The sequence below is a fragment of the Ambystoma mexicanum genome, chromosome 1q (genome assembly GCF_040938575.1).
Source record: "Ambystoma mexicanum isolate Mex_15411 chromosome 1q, UKY_AmexF1_1, whole genome shotgun sequence".
NCBI lineage: Eukaryota > Metazoa > Chordata > Amphibia > Caudata > Ambystomatidae > Ambystoma > Ambystoma mexicanum.
Genome location: NC_090922.1, coordinates 1,145,415,010 through 1,145,438,544, shown reverse-complemented (window position 1 = coordinate 1,145,438,544; position 23,535 = coordinate 1,145,415,010).

The following is a 23,535-nucleotide window of genomic DNA, read 5'->3' as shown; positions in this document are numbered from 1 at the left end:
ACATGGCTTATTATATCCTCATTTTTAATCAGGACATCATCCACAAAAAACCTGCATCTTGGAGTGCTTTGTTCAGAAAGAGCCCAACTCACTTCCCATTCACTGCTGACTATACCCAACTTGGGCCTCGCTTATGAGGCACCAGTGGAATAAGGCAATCCAGACTCCAGCAGCAGATGTGGTGAGAGCAGATCATGTGACCTTGCTCATCCTACCTTCCACATCAGACCACACCCACCTCTGCTTCACTTAAGGAGCACCAATGATGAAAACCCATCTAGCCTCCAGTAACAGGCATGATGAGAGTGGGCCATATGACTACGTTCATTCTCTATTCTGCCCACCATCTGCTGCCAAACATGCTTACCTCAGACTTCACTTAAAGGGGCACTGGTGGTGTACGACGCAGTGGGAGCAGGCCACTTGGCCCTGGCCTTCCCACCTTCCACTGTTGACCACACCCTCTTTTGGCTTCTTTTAAGCAGCACCGCTAGGCATCCTCATCACTGAGAATCCTATGCAAAGGATGTATGTAGACATCTGCTGCCCGTTTGTTCATCCTTGGGCCTGTCAGGGCCAAGCGCCGGTACTTTTCATCTGACAACTAGTTAGACATAACCATGTGTCAACCTAACTCCTGCAACGCACTCCAACACACAAGTACTTGGTCAAACACACTCATCCACACTTCACACCTACTCATGTCACCACTTGCTCTTCCACTTCATGCCATACATTCTCTTCTATGCTGATTAATGCTCACTCAGCGGTTCTACTGTGATGAAAGGACTGATGCAAGAACACGGAATGAGTAGTGGAATGAGTAGTGCCTAAAAACGCATTCTCTGTCCCAGTAGTAATCCAATCCACAAAGGTGAAACAGGCACAGCCCAAAATGGATTCCTCTTTTGCTTCTTGCTTGGACTGATGCAGGCTATATCTTTAGGATGGGTGTGAGCTGCTAACAGTAGCAACCCAAAGAGAATGTCCAATTGCGGCTCTGTAAAAATATAGACATTTACTTAAACTATAAAAATGCAATTAATTAACACAAGTAAAAACCCTCACCTGTTAAGAAACACAGAAAAGGCAAATTGTTGTAGAATGGCACGCTGTGTAGATGAGTAGCTATGTTCAAGTACTCAATTATCTCAATGACACTGTTAATAAAGTTGTCTTATAACAGCAGAGTAGAGGGGCTTAAACGCCACTATGGTTGCAAACGTGGCCGAGGGTAACAGGACTTCTTCACAGAGTTTTACATCTTGGCATCGGATGCTCAACAGTATTTAGCCAGGCTTCTATGCACTTTCCCTAAATCATGCCCGTGTCCAGACAAGTCAAAATGCATTCATCTAACAGCGAGTCAGCATTGGGAAGGGGCTCTGCTTTAATCGAGTTGGCAATCCAGAAAATGTGGTTCAATAGGTTCCAACAGGTTTCAGTCCACCGTTGAGCCGGGTTGGATCGATGTTTCTGCTAGGTTGAGTCAGAGAGTCAACGAGTCAGCAAATGACGTGATGGCTTCCCACAGTTAGAGGCATTGGTTGAATTGGATAAATATGAGGTTCTTCTTGATTGATGTGATGCTCAAAGTGCAGTGAGTTGGATTCTTTGAGAAAAGTGAGCCAGCACATCACTTGGAGTCGAGATGGCTCAAGTGTGAAGGTAAGCAGCTCAAAATATGTAGAGTGTTAAAATCAGCATCAGGTACCCTGTGTCTGTTTGAAGTGTGTCGAGGTCGGTCAGAGCAGTTTAAAGGTAGCTTAAAGTGGAGAAAAAGGATTCTAACTGCACGTGATCTTCTGGATTGCTGTGGTTCCCAATCCAAGGGGTCTGGGACAAGGAGAGCTCTTCTTATGTCTTGGCTGGCTACTACAGGGTTTTCTTCACCTCAGTGACAAGGTCCTGTTTTCAGTGCAGCCAGCAGTTTAGACCTCCCGATCCTGCTGCAAGGCTTATCATCTTCAAATCGTGCAGCATCATCTACACGGCTGTCGCCCAGAAGTCCACAAGCTACCGCAGTGAGAAACGCAACATCTCTGTAGGCCTATGGTCCACCAGAAGTAAGGGCTTATGCAGACTTGAGCTCAGTTGGTGCAGGAAGGAAGAACCAGAAGTCAGGCCTTATCTGTATATGCCCCAAGACTCTGGAACCTCCATCCCATCAACATTAGACTCCCCCCTCCCACTTCTACAGTTCAGGAATTAGCGCAACACCCTCTTCTTAAAGGAATGGCTCCTCACTAACACCTAGGTCCTCACACACTATCCTCCCCAACATAATTGAGACTGGGTGATCTAATCCCCACATTTTACTCCTCTGGTTGCTTGTATGTACATTACTGACACATTGCCCTCCCTCCCCTTTTCATAGCTCCACACTCCCTTGTTTCTCTGCTTCCCTAACCATGTTCTTACCACATGACTGTATTGAGTGCTCTGATGCCTCCCAAAGATAGGTCTGCACTCCATAAATACCCTAATAATAATAATATTAATAATAATAATAATAATAATAATAATAATAATAATAATAATTTGGCCCAGAGCATTTGACACCCACTGTTCCCAAAGAATGGTTTGGGGGTAGAATTCTTCTCTGCTTTGGATGTCTTCTGTCTTCGCCACTATGGCAGAGGACTCTGGAATATACTGCACTCCCAAAAGTGTATTGTTTTTATTAATGGTGTTTAAAGATGAATCAAAGACCCACCCTCCGTCCTTTTGGAGCTAAAATGCAATAGGAAATCGGGTCAAAGCAAGACTGCTCTAAGTGGTCCAATCGCATTTCTTTTACACAAGTGCCTTTAGCCTTATAACATCACACTGAGAGTGCCATGCTTGCAGAAAACAGAAGGGACAGGAAAGTGAAAAGAAGCCTAACAGGCCTATATTTCCTCTATGCCTACTCTAATCCAACTCCCTTGCCATGTCTAGTAGATTAAAAGGCATTCCACTGATCAGCACCACCCTGGTCAGAGGCTAGTTTTGTTATGTCAGTGCTGCCTCTGAAGCACTTTTTCCATGAAACCTCCTTGGGGAGGTGTCCCTGCCCTTGGTGAAGATGTGTCCCTTCCCCCTGGAGAATCAATGGATGGAGGCAGCATCCTGGCCAGTTGTGGGGCCACTCAGCATAGACTTCAACACACACCAGTCTTGATACATTGAAATCTGCTCACATTGCTGACACTGGTGTGTTATGAGATTATTGTGGCTTTAATAATTGTGTGACCTCATCAGTTACCAAGCCACAACTATGAATGTCTTATAGTTAGAGGCGTTTGATATCTACCTGACAGCAGACTCATTAAGGCACACAATCATTACAATTTAGCCCAGAGGTGTAGAAGTTAAAATTGCTGCCTCTTCTTGCAGTGACTTTGTATCCCACTCATAGATCGAATTTGACATGTGGACCAGTCAGGGAAAGTAGGGGGAGGAGTAATAGTCATACGCAAAATCAACTGGACATGTATGGCTCACAATCAATTACGATTAGATTCAATGGAAATTCCCACTTAATTCTCTCATTAACAAAAGGATTCAACCACTTTCTTTCTTATCTACAGACCACCTTACAGGTGTGGAACTTTCCTAAATGAGATGGCAGACTAGCTTAAAACAGCTTCTGTCCCTAACAGGAACCGAATCTTCCTCTGAGACTTCAACCTTCCCACACCCAGGCATCCAAAAATGCCCAATGCATTCCTGTCCTTTGCGGAATCACTGGGCATACACCATTGTGTACTAGCACCCACACACACATCAGAGTATTGCCCTTGACCAAGTATAATCCACTTCCCCTCTCCAAAGCTGCACAGACTCCATTACGGTACACTTGACAGATCATGCAGCCATCCAATTTGCCTTATCACACTCCCTGACAGCCCAAAAGGATCAGGATAAATCTCCAAAGTAGCAAGCCACAATAGAATTTGATTTCCATTGGAGGCACTGAATAACAGTTTCTTCAACTTGAGTTGAGTGCGTAGAGCGGATGAGTGCGTAGAGCAGATGAGTGCATAGAGCATGCAGAGCTGATGAGTACCTAGAGCGGATGAGTGCCAGAGCGGATGTGTGCTTAGAGCAGATGTGTGCTTAGAGTGGATGAGTACGTAGAGCAGATGAGTGCGTAGAGCGGATGACTACGTAGAGCCGCTGAATGCCTAGAGTGGACGGAACAGGTGAAGTTTAAGGATGGAATGGGTGACATATGTAGATAGAACGATTGATGTATGTGAATGGAGCGGGTGATGTATGTTGATGGAATGGGTGATGTATGTGGATGGAACGGGTGATGTATGTGGATGGAACGGGTGAAATATGTGGATGGAAGGGGTGAAATACATGGATGCAATGGATTAAGTATGTGGAAGGCACTAGTGTAATATGTGAAAGGCACCGGGAAGTATGTGGATGGTACGGTTGAAACACGTGGATCGAGTGCATAAAACAACTTAGAAATACACTGAACGGATAGGAGTACATGGAACGGATTGGACTGCGTGGAACGGATTGGAGTGCGCTAAGGCATGGAATGCATTGCCCATATCCCTGCGCAAGAAAACAGATCTTCTTGCCTTTCGAAAACAATTGAAAACGCATCTCTTCTATTAGAGTAACCCTCTGCGGTAGTCTCTGTCCTCTGTACTCTGTTCTCTCGGCGCCTGGATGCCTACAGGTTTTGGCACGGTATAAGCAAAATAACATAACATAACATAACGTGGAACAGATTGAAGTGCATGGAGCAGACTGGAGTGTGTGGAACGGATTGAAGTGCGTGGAGCGGACTGGAGTGCGTGGAACAGCCTGTAGTGCGTGGTGCAGACTGGAGTGCATGGAGCGGACTGGAATGCATGGACCGGACTGGAGTGCATGGAGTGGACTAGAGTGCCTAGAATTGCGTGACTTACATGGAATGGTTTGGAATGCATGGAACGTTTGAAGAGCATGTAACCCACCATATCACATCACCACGCTTACTCTCTTCTTTACACCAGCATTCAACTAGAACACAGAGATACTATGACACCATTCGGTATAACTGTTCTCATATCAACATCTGCCTCATACTCTCCATCACTCTAACTAAACACTGCTGGTTACACACCCCCCAGCCAGGCGTTCTCCTCAGGCCTAACGCAGCCACAATGGGACTGGATAAATCCTGCCAGAACGAACACATACTCTTGATCTCACAACCACCACACCTACCGCTAAGGAGCAGCTTTTACATGAATACCACACCAGCTGCACACATATCCGTGCTCACACGCACCTTTGACTCTCCCTACTCTCTCTACTGACCTGAAATTGTGATGTATAAGGTAATCAGACGTGTGCACAGGGACCTCCACTAGATAGGTTTGCAAAACAAACTGTCAAGCTATTAACAGGTGTTAGTAATTTTGTAGTGACTTAGGATTTCACTGTAAAGGCAATTGCCATTTGTTAGGTTGGTGCATACACAAAAAAAAAAATAGAACTCATTTTCATCAATAAATGGAGCCGTAAAAAGGCAACTTGTTTTGTACGCCTCCATTTAATGATCTGCTCCATTTTCCTGATGTTGCACGGTGTAGTTTGGCAGCAAAACAGAGTTTGCATTACTGCTTTGTATTCGTACCACCATTTTGAAAGAACACACAGCTTCATCACGCTTAGAAACTGCTCTCCGATATCAAGCGTGTTGTAAAAGAACAATTATAATTATGATTTTCGTTATCACCGCCCTCTTGTTCGTCAACAAGCATATTACCAATGGCAAGAGCAATATCTTTCAGGTTACTCCTATGCACAGCTCACATTACTAGTCAAGTACAAAGTAACATGACCATCAAAATAAGACTCCGAGGTGGTTGTAGCTAATCCTTTTATGCAGCTGTTAAGGCATATGAATGAGAAAGTGACAGGCATTAGCGACAGCATTTTTAAACAGTGCCTAAACTGGCCTTTGGCTGACTCGAACCGCACTTCAACCATCCATGTACACTGAAGCCTAACACATGGCTAGCCTTGCCTCAGAACCATTGAAGTGTCAGAAACAGTGGTGCGGCATGTGACTAACTCTGCCCACGCCTAACAACCATTCAGAGTCTGCCCTTTGCTCTATCTTACCTGGCTTTTCAGCGCAGAACCTGGTAAACAAACGAGTTTGGTCCATCCCTTATAGTCCATCTACAACCATATAAGAATCTGTCCTCGAATAAAGAGTTTATTGAAGATTACACATATGGAGTTGTAAAATGAACAAGTCCGAATTCTCAATTTTAATCTATGGGCCAGAATGGATTTTAAATTGAATAATCAAGTAAACAGCACATACGTTTGACAGTTATTGATTTGGAAATCAAAACTACCAATTTCAAAGAGAGACAGATGATACATGTGAAAAAGCACATGGAAGTACACTGTATTACTACACTGCTTCTACTTAGTGCCTTTTAAACCATTGTGTTACACCTTTGTAAGTGAGTTTGCAAGGTTTCCTGCTCTCAGGACCTCAGTAGGAAAGCAATGTTCTTACATCACAAAGGTGCACTGTGCTTTGTTGCATTGATAAGGATATACTATGCAATGCTATAGTATGCCCTTGAGTTAACACAGGGCACACTATTCGTAGTGAATTGGCAGGCACCACCCTTACGATTGCCTACTGACACCTCTCGGACTACAGCGCCACTCAGCCTTAGCTGTAGTGATAATAAAATGGGTCTCGACACAAACTGGCACGTCCAACTACGCACCACTTCACAACCATGCACTTTGCAACCACAGCATTACTATCCTGAAACGTACTGGCAAGGGTGAAAGTTCTTCGTTGTGCTAATTTGGCATGTTATTCTTATTGCAACGTTATGCCAATCCCCAAATGTGTTAAATGTTAATCTTTCTGCTTTGTCTTAGACCAATGTATTTAATAAAACATTTATATACACATGCCACTCGTAAATAAAATTTTCTTTAGGGTTCAAAAATAGAAAATAGTACAAGAGGATGGCAGTAGGAACCAGTAGGTAATGGTAAAATGTTCCATTCAACAGCAGCTTTTGGACTGCAATCATGGACATTGTTAAAAATAGAAAGAAAAATAAATCGACTATCAGGATTTATTGTTACTCTTTCCATGCAGAATGTTTTGAGGTCTTATCGTCTGAGATTCCATTTGATGTTTTTAAAGATATGTTGGTCACATAGTTCTAGTGACAGTTTGTTCAACAGTGATGGGCATTTTGATGTTAGAAATCTCACATGTATGTTTTCTGTTTCACTAGTTTGCAGTTTATTGTTTTAAATGATTTTACAGTTCTTGATGGACAACAGTGTGCTAGCTGATTGCCAAAAATCGTAATGCACACATGTATGTACCTTGTACCATCTCTAGACATCCCAACAACTGCCCTGCAGGGCAGGTTAAAAGGTCAGATGTGCATTACTGGACGACATTCTTGTAACACAAAGATCTAACAGGCATAGGCGTTTTTTTGTATTTTTATCAATCTGCACCTCTGACTCAAAATATAATTGCGTACCCAGCAGTCTAGTGGCTGTTATTCATATCTAAAAAAAATAGGCTGTGTCTGGTGTTGACATGGTAGCTACTGCGATTACACAGTTATACAGCCACAAGCAATTTAAGTCACTTGCTGTCAGCTTGGTGAGCAGTGAATCGTGCATGACATGGCCTGGTGTGTATTAGCCATCTGCTCTGGGTGTATATACAGCAACCATGTTCTTGAAGCCCCTGAAGAGTGTTGACATTTCTCCAGGAGGCAGGAACCTTCCCCATGGTCTCGTAGGGTGGCCATCTCACACCTTGGTGCTGATTACTGGAGAACATTTGATGTAGGTAGACAAAGGATGGGGACGTAGATAGAGTAGCCAGATGGGAGGTTCAGATTGCAGAAGGGTCTCACCATCTTGGGTTCTGCTAGGGCTCCTAAATTCCTTGTGAATTCCTGCATAGAAGGCACACTGGATTTAACAGCAGCAGGCAAACAACACGTATTAAAGCAGTCTTTATTGGACCGTTTACAACAAGGTTGGTCGGGATCAATACACTTGAGAATTTGGAGTATTTATAGGGGGGAAAAGGGGTCTATTGGGGATACAGTCTGTTCAAAAGTTATGTGTCTAAGATGTGAAGACAGAGAACATCACAGAAACAAGCAACAAAGAATCATAGAGTAATTCGCCCTACCCATCCTCAATGCCAATGCTGAATGGACAGGACTTATAATAATAATAATATTTGTTCTTTCATAACGTGTTTAATACCAGCCAGTGGTTTCTAAGTGTGGGATATGGATTCAAACCTGTGTTAAAATGAGTCTTGCTCCTCAGACAAACGCATTGACCGTGAGCCATCCTTCCTCCCCTTACTGCAACCCAATAATTGTACCCTTGACCATGCTAGCTGCAGGTTGACAGAATCATGCAAGTGCTCCCTACAAACCTTCCTGGTTGATAATGTCAGAAGAAATAACTTACTTTGCCTTGGAGATTCTGGTCTCTCAATACCAAGGAATCAAGGAAGCTATCCCTGACTTGTCCTGCATCTTCAAGCTGTCAGTTTGGACACCTTTGATTCCATGCAAGAAGCTGGAAGGGAACCGCAAGAGTCATCTCCAACCTCACACCTCATCTGCCTCAGCATCTCTGCTTGATGCTGGATCTTTGCTGCCTTCACATCTGAGACATGTTGATTCTTCTATTTGTCCCCAAGTCAACACCATCTTCCTGCTTCATTAAGCTCCAATCCATTGGTGCTGCAGTACCCCAACACTGTGAAGGCCAGTGTTAATTTCTATACTTTCTATGCTGTTGAGTCTTCGAGTCTGACCCAACATCAGCTGCTCTTTTCTAGCATTTGTAACTCAGAAGCTTTTGCCAGTGCTGAGCAGTAGTGCATTATTGGAACCCTTTAGTGTCGCTCCCTGACTTGACCCCTGCCCAGTGCCAAAAGAACCCAGACTCCTGTTCAATGTCAAAATACCTCGCTTTACACTAATGTGTCTCAAAGGTAATAACATGGTATTAGAAGACGCCATATCCCCTGCTTTGTCTTAAAGGGCACTACTGTTGGTGAAACCAGACTCATGCATACATTTTGAGGGAGGAAAAACAGAGACAGCTTCATGTCTCTGATGGGAGTCCTATTGCAAAAGTCCATAGAAGAATTTGCGAGGTGGTTGACCATCAGTGGCACGCTTGCCTAGGTTCTCAAGGGAGCCAAAGGTTTTCACTATGACAAAACATGACTCCAAATTTTATGGTTATGCAAACACTGATCTAAAATTCTGGTTGGTTATTTTGGTCTGGAAACTGTTCTGTTCTTATTAATTGGTATGATATTTGTCTTGTGCACTTATTGTGAAATTGGAAGACGTTTTTGGTCGGTGCATATTCAGTACCCTATAACACATACCCATTGCTAACAGGGTGATTGTCAGAGCGACCCCTAAGTATTTCCTCCACCACCTCAAGGGTGGCTCTTTGAGGGATCACCATGTGTAGGGACTGAATGTCCAAACAAATCAACAAATGAACACCTGGAATGAACCGCACACCCTCAATCTTATTGATAGCATCCATAGTATCTCTTACATAGCTGCTCATTTGCAAAACAAATGGTCGTAAATACAGATCTGCAAATTTAGAGAGAGGCTCAAGAATGCAATCGGCCCCTGAAACAATGGTGCGACCCGGGGGTACAGTCGGGTTTTTATGAAGTTTGGGCAAAATATAAAAGACAGGAACTCGTCCTGTTTTTCTTGACAAATATTCAGCTTCTTGCTTTCCAATCATCTTGTTCTCAAGGACTTGAGTTACTTTACTCGTGATGATCTTAATCATCTCTTCTGTAGGATCTCTATCTAGGATCATATAACTGTTGTGATCAGCCAGAGGTTTATCACATTCCTCTATATAATCTGATCGTTTCAATAACACAATCGTGCCCCCTTTATCTGCTTGGCAGATTATGACCTGATTGTTTTTGGCCAATTTTGACATCAGGTTTTATTGGTCCCTACTGAAATTGGAGTTCACTTTCTTTTCAATTGTTCCAATTTGCATCATCTTTATCTTCTGGCACCTTCCCTTTAGTCATATGTCTTGCAACAAGTCTGATTTTGCCACTAACTGGAAACAAATTAGTAGAAAATATTGATCCTTGTTCCCAGTGTCTCTTTGATGAGCTTCGGTAGTTTGTGCTGTATATTCGTAGGTTGGCTATCCCCACGCATGCAAGACCTATCAACGTCCTTCTTTCTGTCTTTCAAGGTATAGTCTTTTACATTCCTTTCTCTGTATGTTAGTCCTTCAGACTCTTCATACTTCACACTCTTTCGATTGGGTTTTTGTATACCCTTAACGATCGTATAACAACACCAGTCCTGGGGCCTCTCTACTGGGTTCCCCTTTCTTTGTCTTTGTTTTTCTATATTGATAATTAAACTTAACTTCAGAGCGGTTTTCAAAGTCTCCTAGTAATGGCTTCCACTGTTCATCCACAATTATTCTTGGTAACCCTCTTGCACTTTCACCATATACACATGTGTGCTTCTTAACGCTTTCCAATCAATGCTGGGGGATGGGTTTTTTTGGTATCTGCTAGCCCTTACTTTTATGCTCTCTCTCACTGTCCCCCAATCAATATTGGTCACAACAGTGCTTGTTGTTTCCCAATAGGTATGCTCAGGCTTTTTGAAGGTTCATAATCAATATTGCTTATAACTCTCATTAGCACCCTTATGGCAGGAGCCAGCCAATACGGTGTCCAGGAGCGTGGGTTGAAACCGGTGATCTCAGCCCACATTCCAAGCCCTGAAGTCGAATTTCCACGTCTGTTATCATCACCCCAACCTGCCCTCTTTTTAGTGTCATTCCCACTCCCCACCCCCACACTTACCTCTCTCAAGATATTCTTTTACCTCTGGTCACATAGCTGTCAGCAAAGTCTCAAAATCGTCTGGCAAAAACACATCTGATAATACAACTCTGACCCCCATAGAATAGACAGACACGTAGGGAGAGAGAGTGAGAGGGACAGAGACAGAGAGAAAAGAAGATGGAAAGAGTTAGAGAGACAGAGAGAAAGAGAAACAGAAAGAGAGAGATCCACACAGAGATAGAGACATAGAGAGAAAAAGATCATATTATATGCCAGGTTCAGTTACCTCTATGTTTATTAGCCATGTAAGGAGCTTTGTGCTAAAAAATCCATGCAGCACATGCTATGTGCTGTGTAGTTTAATACATGGGTTGATAACATATATTTATAACGTGGATCACTAACAAGGGGGTGATTGTAGCATTAGAAACTGAAATAGGGGTGATTGTGAACCATACAGCTGATGCAGTGGTTTGTGTAGGCTAGATGTGTATGCCACAGGCTCTCTGTGCACTTGAACGAACAGCATGGCTGGTGATGGTTAGGTTAAAAAAATAAAAGCAAAAATTAAAGGGTGATGAGGCCTGTCTGCAACGTGAGATGCGCAATGTAACAACATGATGAGGCCTTGGGAAATAAACATGGTCATTTTTCAGGCAGGAGTGCAGGAAGAGAGGATGGGATGTTTCATTTCTTACCTGAGCACAGGAAGGAACGATGGACAGGAATGCAGCTTGCCAAAGAACAGGGTGTGTGAGCTGAACCAAGAGGGGGTGAGATGGATTCTAGAAGGCACTGGAAGATTTTCTTAATGTTCCCACACGTGATAAATTGGAAGTTATTTCATGAAAGGAGAAGGCTGGTTATCACAAAATAGGAAGTAAAAGATGTTTAGAATCTCTATGTGATATAGCAAACTGGGCTGGATTCTGGAGAAGGAATATAAGTGACTGTCAGCTGGAAGAGAGGTGTTTGGGCTGTTAAAGAGACTGTGGATTGTCTGGGCTGGGTGTAACTTTAAAACTGGCCTGAGTACATGTCTAATTGCACTGACATGGCTTATTATATCCTCATTTTTAATCAGGACATCATCCACAAAAAACCTGCATCTTGGAGTGCTTTGTTCAGAAAGAGCCCAACTCACTTCCCATTCACTGCTGACTATACCCACGTTGGGCCTCGCTTATGAGGCGCCAGTGGAATAAGGCAATGCAGACTCCAGCAGCAGATGTGGTGAGAGCAGATCATGTGACCTTGCTCATCCTACCTTCTTCCCACCTTCCACATCAGACCACACCCACCTCTGCTTCACTTAATGAGCACCAATGATGAAAACCCATCTAGCCTCCAGTAACAGGCATGATGAGAGTAGGTCATATGACTACGTTCATTCTCTATTCTGCCCACCATCTGCTGCCAAACATGCTTACCTCAGACTTCACTTAAAGGGGCACTGGTGGTGTACGACGCAGTGGGAGCAGGCCACTTGGCCCTGGCCTTCCCACCTTCCACTGTTGACCACACCCTCTTTTGGCTTCTTTTAAGCAGCACCGCTAGGCATCCTCATCACTGAGAATCCTATGCAAAGGATGTATGTAGACATCTGCTGCCCGTTTGTTCATCTTTGGGCCTGTCAGGGCCAAGCGCCGGTACTTTTCATCTGACAACTAGTTAGACATAACCATGTGTCAACCCAACTCCTGCAACACACTCCAGAAGTACTTGGTCAAACACACTCATCCGCACTTCACACCTACTCATGTCACCACTTGCTCTTCCACTTCATGCCATACATTCTCTTCTGTGCTGATTAATGCTCACTCAGCGGTTCTACTGTGATGAAATGACTGATGCAAGAACACGGAATGAGTAGTGGAATGAGTAGTGCCTAAAAACGCCTTCTCTGTCCCAGTAGTAATCCAACCCACAAAGGTGAAACAGGCACAGCCCAAAATGGATTCCTCTTTTGCTTCTTGCTTGGACTGAAGGCAGGCTATATCTTTAGGATGGGTGTGAGCTGCTAACAGTAGCAACCCAAAGAGAATGTCCAATTGCGGCTCTGTAAAAAAATAGACATTTACTTAAACTATAAAAATGCAATTAATTAACACAAGTAAAAACCCTCACCTTTAAGAAACACAGAAAAGGCAAATTGTTGTAGAATGACACGCTGGGTAGATGAGTAGCTATGTTCAAGTACTCAATTGTCTCAATGACACTGTTAATAAAGTTGTCTTATAACAGCAGAGTAGAGGGGCTTAAACGCCACTATGGTTGCAAACGTGGCCGAGGGTAACAGGACTTCTTCACAGAGTTTTACATCTTGGCATCGGATGCTCAACAGTATTTAGCCAGGCTTCTATGCACTTTCCCTAAATCATGCCCGTGTCCAGACAAGTCAAAATGCATTCATCTAGCAGCGAGTCAGCATTGGGAAGGGGCTCTGCTTTAATCAAGTTGGCAATCCAGAAAATGTGGTTCAATAGTTTCCAACAGGTTTCAGTCCACCGTTGAGCCGGGTTGGATCGATGTTTCTGCTAGGTTGAGTCAGAGAGTCAACGAGTCAGCAAATGACTTGATGGCTTCCCACAGTTAGAGGCATTGGTTGAATTGGATAAATATGAGGTTCTTCTTGATTGATGTGATGCTCAAAGTGCAGTGAGTTGGATTCTTTGAGAAAAGTGAGCCAGCACATCACTTGGAGTCGAGATGGCTCAAGGGTGAAGGTAAGCAGCTCAAAATATGTAGAGTGTTAAAATCAGCATCAGGTACCCTGTGTCTGTTTGAAGTGTGTCGAGATCGGTCAGAGCAGCTTAAAGGTAGCTTGAAGTGGAGAAAAAGGATTCTAACTGCACGTGATCTTCTGGATTGCTGTGGTTCCCAATGCAAGGGATCTGGTACAAGGAGAGCTCTTGTTATGTCTTGGCTGGCTACTACAGGGTTTTCTTCACCTCAGTGACAAGGTCCTGTTTTCAGTGCAGCCAGCAGTTTAGACCTCCCGATCCTGCTGCAAGGCTTATCATCTTCAAATCGTGCAGCATCATCTACACGGCTGTCGCCCAGAAGTCCACAAGCTACAGCAGTGAGAAACGCAACATCTCTGTAGGCCTATGGTCCACCAGAAGTAAGGGCTTATGCAGACTTGAGCTCAGTTGGTGCAGGAAGGAAGAACCAGAAGTCAGGCCTTATCTGTATATGCCCCAAGACTCTGGAACCTCCATCCCATCAACATTAGACTCCCCCCTCCCACTTCTACAGTTCAGGAATTAGCGCAACACCCTCTTCTTAAAGGAATGGCTCCTCACGAACACCTAGGTCCTCACACACTATCCTCCCCAACATAATTGAGACTGGGTGATCTAATCCCCACATTTTACTCCTCTGGTTGCTTGTATGTACATTACTGACAAATTGCCCTCCCCTTTTGATAGCTCCACACTCCCTTGTTTCTCTGCTTCCCTAACCATGTTCTTACCACATGACTGTATTGAGTGCTCTGATGCCTCCCAAAGATAGGTCTGCACTCCATAAATACACTAATAATAATAATAATAATAATAAGAAGAATAATAATAATAATTTGGCCCAGAGCATTTGACACCCACTGTTCCCAAAGAATGGTTTGGGGGTAGAATTCTTCTCTGCTTTGGATGTCTTCTGTCTTCGCCACTATGGCAGAGGACTCTGGAATATACTGCACTCCCAAAAGGGTATTGTTTTTATTAATGGTGTTTAAAGATGAATCAAAGACCCACCCTCCGTCCTTTCGGAGCTAAAATGCAATAGGAAATTGGGTCAAAGCAAGACTGCTCTAAGTGGTCCAATCGCATTTCTTTTACACAAGTGCCTTTAGCCTTATAACATCACACTGAGAGTGCCATGCTTGCAGAAAACAGAAGGGACAGGAAAGTGAAAAGAAGCCTAACAGGCCTATATTTCCTCTATGCCTACTCTAATCCCACTCCCTTGCCATGTCTAGTAGATTAAAAGGCATTCCGCTGATCAGCACCACCCTGGTCAGAGGCTAGTTTTGTTATGTCAGTGCTGCCTCTGAAGCACTTTTTCCATGAAACCTCCTTGGGGAGGTGTCCCTGCCCTTGGTGAAGATGTGCCCCTTCCCCCTGGATAATCAATGGATGGAGGCAGCATCCTGGCCAGTTGTGCGGCCACTCAGCATAGACTTCAACACACACCAGTCTTGATACATTGAAATCTGCTCACATTGCTGACACTGGTGTGTTATGTGATTATTGTGGCTTTAATAATTGTGTGACCTCATCAGTTACCAAGCCACAACTAGGAATGTCTTATAGTTAGAGGCGTTCGATATCTACCTGACAGCAGACTCATTAAGCCACACAATCATTACAATTTAGCCCAGAGGTGCAGAAGTTAAAATTGCTGCCTCTTCTTGCAGTGACTTTGTATCCCAGTAGATGTCAGGGATGTACATGTGACCTTTAAACCTGCTCTGTACCACAGCAGATCTGATGCTGTCATGTTAGTAGACTCTATACAGCAAGCCACCTGTGTGTACTATCTTTTTAGCATGGAACATTTTTAATGGGGTGTATAATTAGCAGACTTCCCTTTTCGAAACATAATTACTTCCATCATTTTATATTACATGCCTCAGACAATTCAGGGTTAATGACTTCCAATAAACTCAATGCTATTTTCTTTACTGAAACCTGGCTCACACAAATATCCTCCCAGGTCTTTGGTATTCTTATCCCATTCATAGATCGAATTTGACATGTGGACCAGTCAGGGAAAGTAGGGGGAGGAGTAATAGTCATACGCAAAATCAACTGGACATGTATGGCTCACAATCAATCACGATTAGATTCAATGGAAATTCCCACTTAATTCTCTCATTAACAAAAGGATTCAACCACTTTCTTTCATATCTACAGACCACCTTACAGGTGTGGAACTTTCCTAAATGAGATGGCAGACTAGCTTAAAACAGCTTCTGTCCCTAACAGGAACCAAATCTTCCTCTGAGACTTCAACCTTCCCACACCCAGGCATCCAAAAATGCCCAATGCATTCCTGTCCTTTGCAGAATCACTGGGCATACACCATTGTGTACTAGCACCCACACACACATCAGAGTATTGCCCTTGACCAAGTATAATCCACTTCCCCACTCCAAAGCTGCACAGACTCCATTATGGTACACTTGACAGATCATGCAGCCATCCAATTTGCCTTATCACACTCCCTGACAGCCCAAAAGGATCAATAGAATTTGATTTCCATTGGAGGCACTGAATAACAGTTTCTTCAACTTGAGTTGAGTGCGTAGAGCGGATGAGTGCGTAGAGCAGATGAGTGCGTAGAGCATGCAGAGCTGATGAGTACCTAGAGCGGATGAGTGCCAGAGCGGATGTTTGCTGGAGTGCGTGGTGCAGACTGGAGTGCATGGAGCGGACTGGAATGCATGGACCGGACTGGAGTGCATGGAGTGGACTAGAGTGCATAGAATTGCGTGACTTACATGGAATGGTTTGGAATGCATGGAACGTTTGAAGAGCATGTAACCCACCATATCACATCACCACGCTTACTCTCTTCTTTACACCAGCATTCAACTAGAACACAGAGATACTATGACACCATTCGGTATAACTGTTCTCATATCAACATCTACCTCATACTCTCCATCACTCTAACTAAACACTGCTGGTTACACACCCCCCAGCCAGGCGTTCTCCTCAGGCCTAACGCAGCCACAATGGGACTGGATAAATCCTGCCAGAACGAACACATACTCTTGATCTCACAACCACCACACCTACCGCTAAGGAGCAGCTTTTACATGAATACCACACCAGCTGCACACATATCCGTGCTCACACGCACCTTTGACTCTCCCTACTCTCTCTACTGACCTGAAATTGTGATGTATAAGGTAATCAGACGTGTGCACAGGGACCTCCACTAGATAGGTTTGCAAAACAAACTGTCAAGCTATTAGCAGGTGTTAGTAATTTTGTAGTGACCTAGGATTTCACTGTAAAGGCAATTGCCATTTGTTAGGTTGGTGCATACACAAAAAAAAAAAAAATAGAACTCATTTTCATCAATAAATGGAGCCGTAAAAAGGCAACTTGTTTTGTACGCCTCCATTTAATGATCTGCTCCATTTTCCTGATGTTGCACGGTGTAGTTTGGCAGCAAAACAGAGTTTGCATTACTGCTTTGTATTCGTACCACCATTTTGAAAGAACACACAGCTTCATCACGCTTAGAAACTGCTCTCCGATATCAAGCGTGTTGTAAAAGAACAATTATAATTATGATTTTCGTTATCACCGCCCTCTTGTTCGTCAACAAGCATATTACCAATGGCAAGAGCAATATCTTTCAGGTTGCGCCTATGCACAGCTCACATTACTAGTCAAGTACAAAGTAACATGACCATCAAAATAAGACTCTGAGGTGGTTGTAGCTAATCCTTTTATGCAGCTGTTAAGGTATATGAATGAGAAAGTGACAGACATTAGCGACAGCATTTTTAAACAGTGCCTAAACTGGCCTTTGGCTGACTCGAACCGCACTTCAACCATCCATGTACACTGAAGCCTAACACATGGCTAGCCTTGCCTCAGAACCATTGAAGTGTCAGAAACAGTGGTGCGGCATGTGACTAACTCTGCCCACGCCTAACAACCATTCAGAGTCTGCCCTTTGCTCTATCTTACCTGGCTTTTCAGCGCAGAACCTGGTAAACAAACGAGTTTGGTCCATCCCTTATAGTCCATCTACAACCATATAAGAATCTGTCCTCGAATAAAGAGTTTATTGAAGATTACACATATGGAGTTGTAAAATGAACAAGTCCGAATTCACAATTTTAATCTATGGGCCAGAATGGATTTTTAAATTGAATAATCAAGTAAACAGCACATACGTTTGACAGTTATTGATTTGGAAATCAAAACTATCAATTTCAAAGAGAGACGGATGATACATGTGAAAAAGCACATGGAAGTACACTGTATTACTACACTGCTTCTACTTAGTGCCTTTTAAACCATTGTGTTACACCTTTGTAAGTGAGTTTGCAAGGTTTCCTGCTCTTAGGACCTCAGTAGGAAAGCAATGTTCTTACATCACAAAGGTGCACTGTGCTTTGTTGCATTGATAAGGATATACTATGCAATGCTATAGTATGCCCTTGAGTTAACACAGGGCACACTATTCGTAGTGAATTGGCAGGCACCACCCTTACGATTGCCTACTGACACCTCTCGGACTACAGCGCCACTCAGCCTTAGCTGTAGTGATAATAAAATGGGTCTCGACACAAACTGGCACGTCCAACTACGCACCACTTCACAACCATGCACTTTGCAACCACAGCATTACTATCCTGAAACGTACTGGCAAGGGTGAAAGTTCTTCGTTGTGCTAATTTGGCATGTTTTCTTATTGCAACGTTATGCCAATCCCCAAATGTGTTAAATGTTAATCTTTCTGCTTTGTCTTAGACCAATGTATTTAATTAAACATTTATATACACATGCCACTCGTAAATAAAATTTGCTTCAGGGTTCAAAAATAGAAAATAGTACAAGAGGATGGCAGTAGGAACCAGTAGGTAATGGTAAAATGTTCCATTCAACAGCAGCTTTTGGACTGCAATCATGGACATTGTTAAAAATAGAAAGAAAAATAAATCTACTATCAGGATTTATTGTTACTCTTTCCATGCAGAATGTTTTGAGGTCTTATCGTCTGAGATTCCGTTTGATGTTTTTAAAGATATGTTGGTCACATAGTTCTAGTGACAGTTTGTTCAACAGTGATGGGCATTTTGATGTTAGAAATCTCACATGTATGTTTTCTGTTTCACTAGTTTGCAGTTTATTGTTTTAAATGATTTTACAGTTCTTGATGGACAACAGTGTGCTAGCTGATTGCCAAAAATCGTAATGCACACATGTATGTACCTTGTACCATCTCTAGACATCCCAACAACTGCCCTGCAGGGCAGGTTAAAAGGTCAGATGTGCATTACTGGACGACATTCTTGTAACACAAAGATCTAACAGGCATAGGCGTTTTTTGTATTTTTATCAATCTGCACCTCTGACTCAAAATATAATTGCGTACCCAGCAGTCTAGTGGCTGTTATTCATATCTAAAAAAAATAGGCTGTGTCTGGTGTTGACATGGTAGCTACTGCGATTACACAGTTATACAGCCACAAGCAATTTAAGTCACTTGCTGTCAGCTTGGTGAGCAGTGAATCGTGCATGACATGGCCTGGTGTGTATTAGCCATCTGCTCTGGGTGTATATACAGCAACCATGTTCTTGAAGCCCCTGAAGAGTGTTGACATTTCTCCAGGAGGCAGGAACCTTCCCCATGGTCTCGTAGGGTGGCCATCTCACACCTCGGTGCTGATTACTGGAGAACATTTGATGTAGGTAGACAAAGGATGGGGACGTAGACAGAGTAGCCAGATGGGAGGTTCAGATTGCAGAAGGGTCTCACCATCTTGGGTTCTGCTAGGGCTCCTAAATTCCTTGTGAATTCCTGCATAGAAGGCACACTGGATTTAACAGCAGCAGGCAAACAACACGTATTAAAGCAGTCTTTATTGGACCGTTTACAACAAGGTTGGTCGGGATCAATACACTTGAGAATTTGGAGTATTTATAGGGGGGAAAAGGGGTCTATTGGGGATACAGTCTGTTCAAAAGTTATGTGTCTAAGATGTGAAGACAGAGAGCATCACAGAAACAAGCAACAAAGAAGCATAGAGTAATTCACCCTACCCATCCTCAATGCCAATGCTGAATGGACAGGACTTATAATAATAATAATATTTGTTCTTTCATAACGCGTTTAATACCAGCCAGTGGTTTCTAAGTGTGGGATAGAAATTCAAACCTGTGTTAAAATGAGTCTTGCTCCTCAGACAAACGCATTGACCGTGAGCCATCCTTCCTCCCCTTACTGCAACCCAATAATTGTACCCATGACCATGCTAGCTGCAGGTTGACAGAATCATGCAAGTGCTCCCTACAAACCTTCCTGGTTGATAATGTCAGAAGAAATAACTTACTTTGCCTTGGAGATTCTGGTCTCTCAATACCAAGGAATCAAGGAAGCTATCCCTGACTTGTCCTGCATCTTCAAGCTGTCAGTTTGGACACCTTTGATTCCATGCAAGAAGCTGGAAGGGAACCGCAAGAGTCATCTCCAACCTCACACCTCATCTGCCTCAGCATCTCTGCTTGATGCTGGATCTTTGCTGCCTTCACATCTGAGACATGTTGATTCTTCTATTTGTCCCCAAGTCAACACCATCTTCCTGCTTCATTAAGCTCCAATCCATTGGTGCTGCAGTACCCCAACAGTGTGAAGGCCAGTGTTAATTTCTATACTTTCTATTCTGTTGAGTCTTCGAGTCTGACCCAACATCAGCTGCTCTTTTCTAGCATCATGCAAGTGCTCCCTACAAACCTTCCTGGTTGATAATGTCAGAAGAAATAACTTACTTTGCCTTGGAGATTCTGGTCTCTCAATACCAAGGAATCAAGGAAGCTATCCCTGACTTGTCCTGCATCTTCAAGCTGTCAGTTTGGACACCTTTGATTCCATGCAAGAAGCTGGAAGGGAACCGCAAGAGTCATCTCCAACCTCACACCTCATCTGCCTCAGCATCTCTGCTTGATGCTGGATCTTTGCTGCCTTCACATCTGAGACATGTTGATTCTTCTATTTGTCCCCAAGTCAACACCATCTTCCTGCTTCATTAAGCTCCAATCCATTGGTGCTGCAGTACCCCAACAGTGTGAAGGCCAGTGTTAATTTCTATACTTTCTATTCTGTTGAGTCTTCGAGTCTGACCCAACATCAGCTGCTCTTTTCTAGCATCATGCAAGTGCTCCCTACAAACCTTCCTGGTTGATAATGTCAGAAGAAATAACTTACTTTGCCTTGGAGATTCTGGTCTCTCAATACCAAGGAATCAAGGAAGCTATCCCTGACTTGTCCTGCATCTTCAAGCTGTCAGTTTGGACACCTTTGATTCCATGCAAGAAGCTGGAAGGGAACCGCAAGAGTCATCTCCAACCTCACACCTCATCTGCCTCAGCATCTCTGCTTGATGCTGGATCTTTGCTGCCTTCACATCTGAGACATGTTGATTCTTCTATTTGTCCCCAAGTCAACACCATCTTCCTGCTTCATTAAGCTCCAATCCATTGGTGCTGCAGTACCCCAACACTGTGAAGGCCAGTGTTAATTTCTATACTTTCTATGCTGTTGAGTCTTCGAGTCTGACCCAACATCAGCTGCTCTTTTCTAGCATTTGTAACTCAGAAGCTTTTGCCAGTGCTGAGCAGTAGTGCATTATTGGAACCCTTCAGTGTCGCTCCCTGACTTGACCCCTGCCCAGTGCCAAAAGAACCCAGATTCCTGTTCAATGTCAAAATACCTCGCTTTACACTAATGTGTCTCAAAGGTAATAACATGGTATTTGAAGAAGCCATATCCCCTGCTTTGTCTTAAAGGGCACTACTGTTGGTGAAACCAGGCTCATGCATACATTTTGAGGGAGGAAAAACAGAGACAGCTTCATGTCTCTGATGGGAGTCCTATTGCAAAAGTCCATAGGAGAATTTGCGAGGTGGTTGACCATCAGTGGCACGCTTGCCTAGGTTCTCAAGGGAGCCAAAGGTTTTCACTATGACAAAACATGACTCCAAATTTTATGTTTATGCAAACACTGATCTAAAATTCTGGTTGGTTATTTTGGTCTGGAAACTGTTCTGTTCTTATTAATTGGTATGATATTTGTCTTGTGCACTTATTGTGAATTTGGAAGACGTTTTTGGTCGGTGCATTTTCAGTACCCTATAACACATACCCATTGCTAACAGGGTGATTGTCAGAGCGACCCCTAAGTATTTCCTCCACCACCTCAAGGGTGGCTCTTTGAGGGATCACCATGTGTAGGGACTGAATGTCCAAACAAATCAACAAATGAACACCTGGAATGAACCGCACACCCTCAATCTTATTGATAGCATCCATAGTATCTCTTACATAGCTTCTCATTTGTAAAACAAATGGTCGTAAATACAGATCTGCAAATTTAGAGAGAGGCTCAAGAATGCAATCGGCCCCTGAAACAATGGTGCGACACGGGGGTACAGTCGGGTTTTTATGAAGTTTGGGCAAAATATAAAAGACAGGAACTCGTCCTGTTTTTCTTGACAAATATTCAGCTTCTTGCTTTCCAATCATCTTGTTCTCAAGGACTTGAGTTACTTTACTCGTGATGATCTTAATCATCTCTTCTGTAGGATCTCTATCTAGGATCATATAACTGTTGTGATCAGCCAGAAGTTTATCACATTCCTCTATATAATCTGATCGTTTCAATAACACAATCGCTCCCCCTTTATCTGCTTGGCAGATTATGACCTGATTGTTTTTGGCCAATTTTGACATCAGGTTTCATTGGTCCCTACTGAAATTGGAGTTCACTTTCTTTTCAATTGTTCCAATTTGCATCATCTTTATCTTCTGGCACCTTCCCTTTAGTCATATGTCTTGCAACAAGTCTGATTTTGCCACTAACTGGAAACAATTTAGTAGAAAATATTGATCCTTGTTCCCAGTGTCTCTTTGATGAGCTTCGGTAGTTTGTGCTGTATATTCGTAGGTTGGCTATCCCCACGCATGCAAGACCTATCAACGTCCTTCTTTCTGTCTTTCAAGGTATAGTCTTTTACATTCCTTTCTCTGTATGTTAGTCCTTCAGACTCTTCATACTTCACACTCTTTCGATTGGGTTTTTGTATACCCTTAACGATGGTATAACAACACCAGTCCTGGGGCCTCTCTACTGGGTTCCCCTTTCTTTGTCTTTGTTTTTCTATATTGATAATTAAACTTAACTTCAGAGCGGTTTTCAAAGTCTCTTAGTAATGGCTTCCACTGTTCATCCACAATTATTCTTGGTAACCCTCTTGCACTTTCACCATATACACATGTGTGCTTCTTAACGCTTTCCAATCAATGCTGGGGGATGGTTTTTTTTGGTATCTGCTAGCCCTTACTTTTATGCTCTCTCTCGCTGTCCCCCAATCAATATTGGTCACAACAGTGCTTGTTGTTTCCCAATAGGTATGCTCAGGCTTTTTGAAGGTTCATAATCAATATTGCTTATAACTCTCATTAGCACCCTTATGGCAGGAGCCAGCCAATACGGTGTCCAGGAGCGTGGGTTGAAACCGGTGATCTCAGCCCACATTCCAAGCCCTGAAGTCGGATTTCCCCGTCTGTTATCATCACCCCAACCTGCCCTCTTTTTAGTGTCATTCCCACACCCCACCCCCACACTTACCTCTCTCAAGATATTCTTTTACCTCTGGACACATAGCTGTCAGCAAAGTCTCAGAATCGTCTGGCAAAAATACATCTGATAATGCAACTCTGACCCCCATAGAATAGACAGACACGTAGGGAGAGAGAGTGAGAGGGTCAGAGACAGAGAGAAAGGAAGATGGAAAGAGATAGAGAGACAGAGAGAAAGAGAAACAGAAAGAGAGAGATCCACACAGAGATAGAGACAGAGAGAGAAAGAGATCATATTATATGCCAGGTTC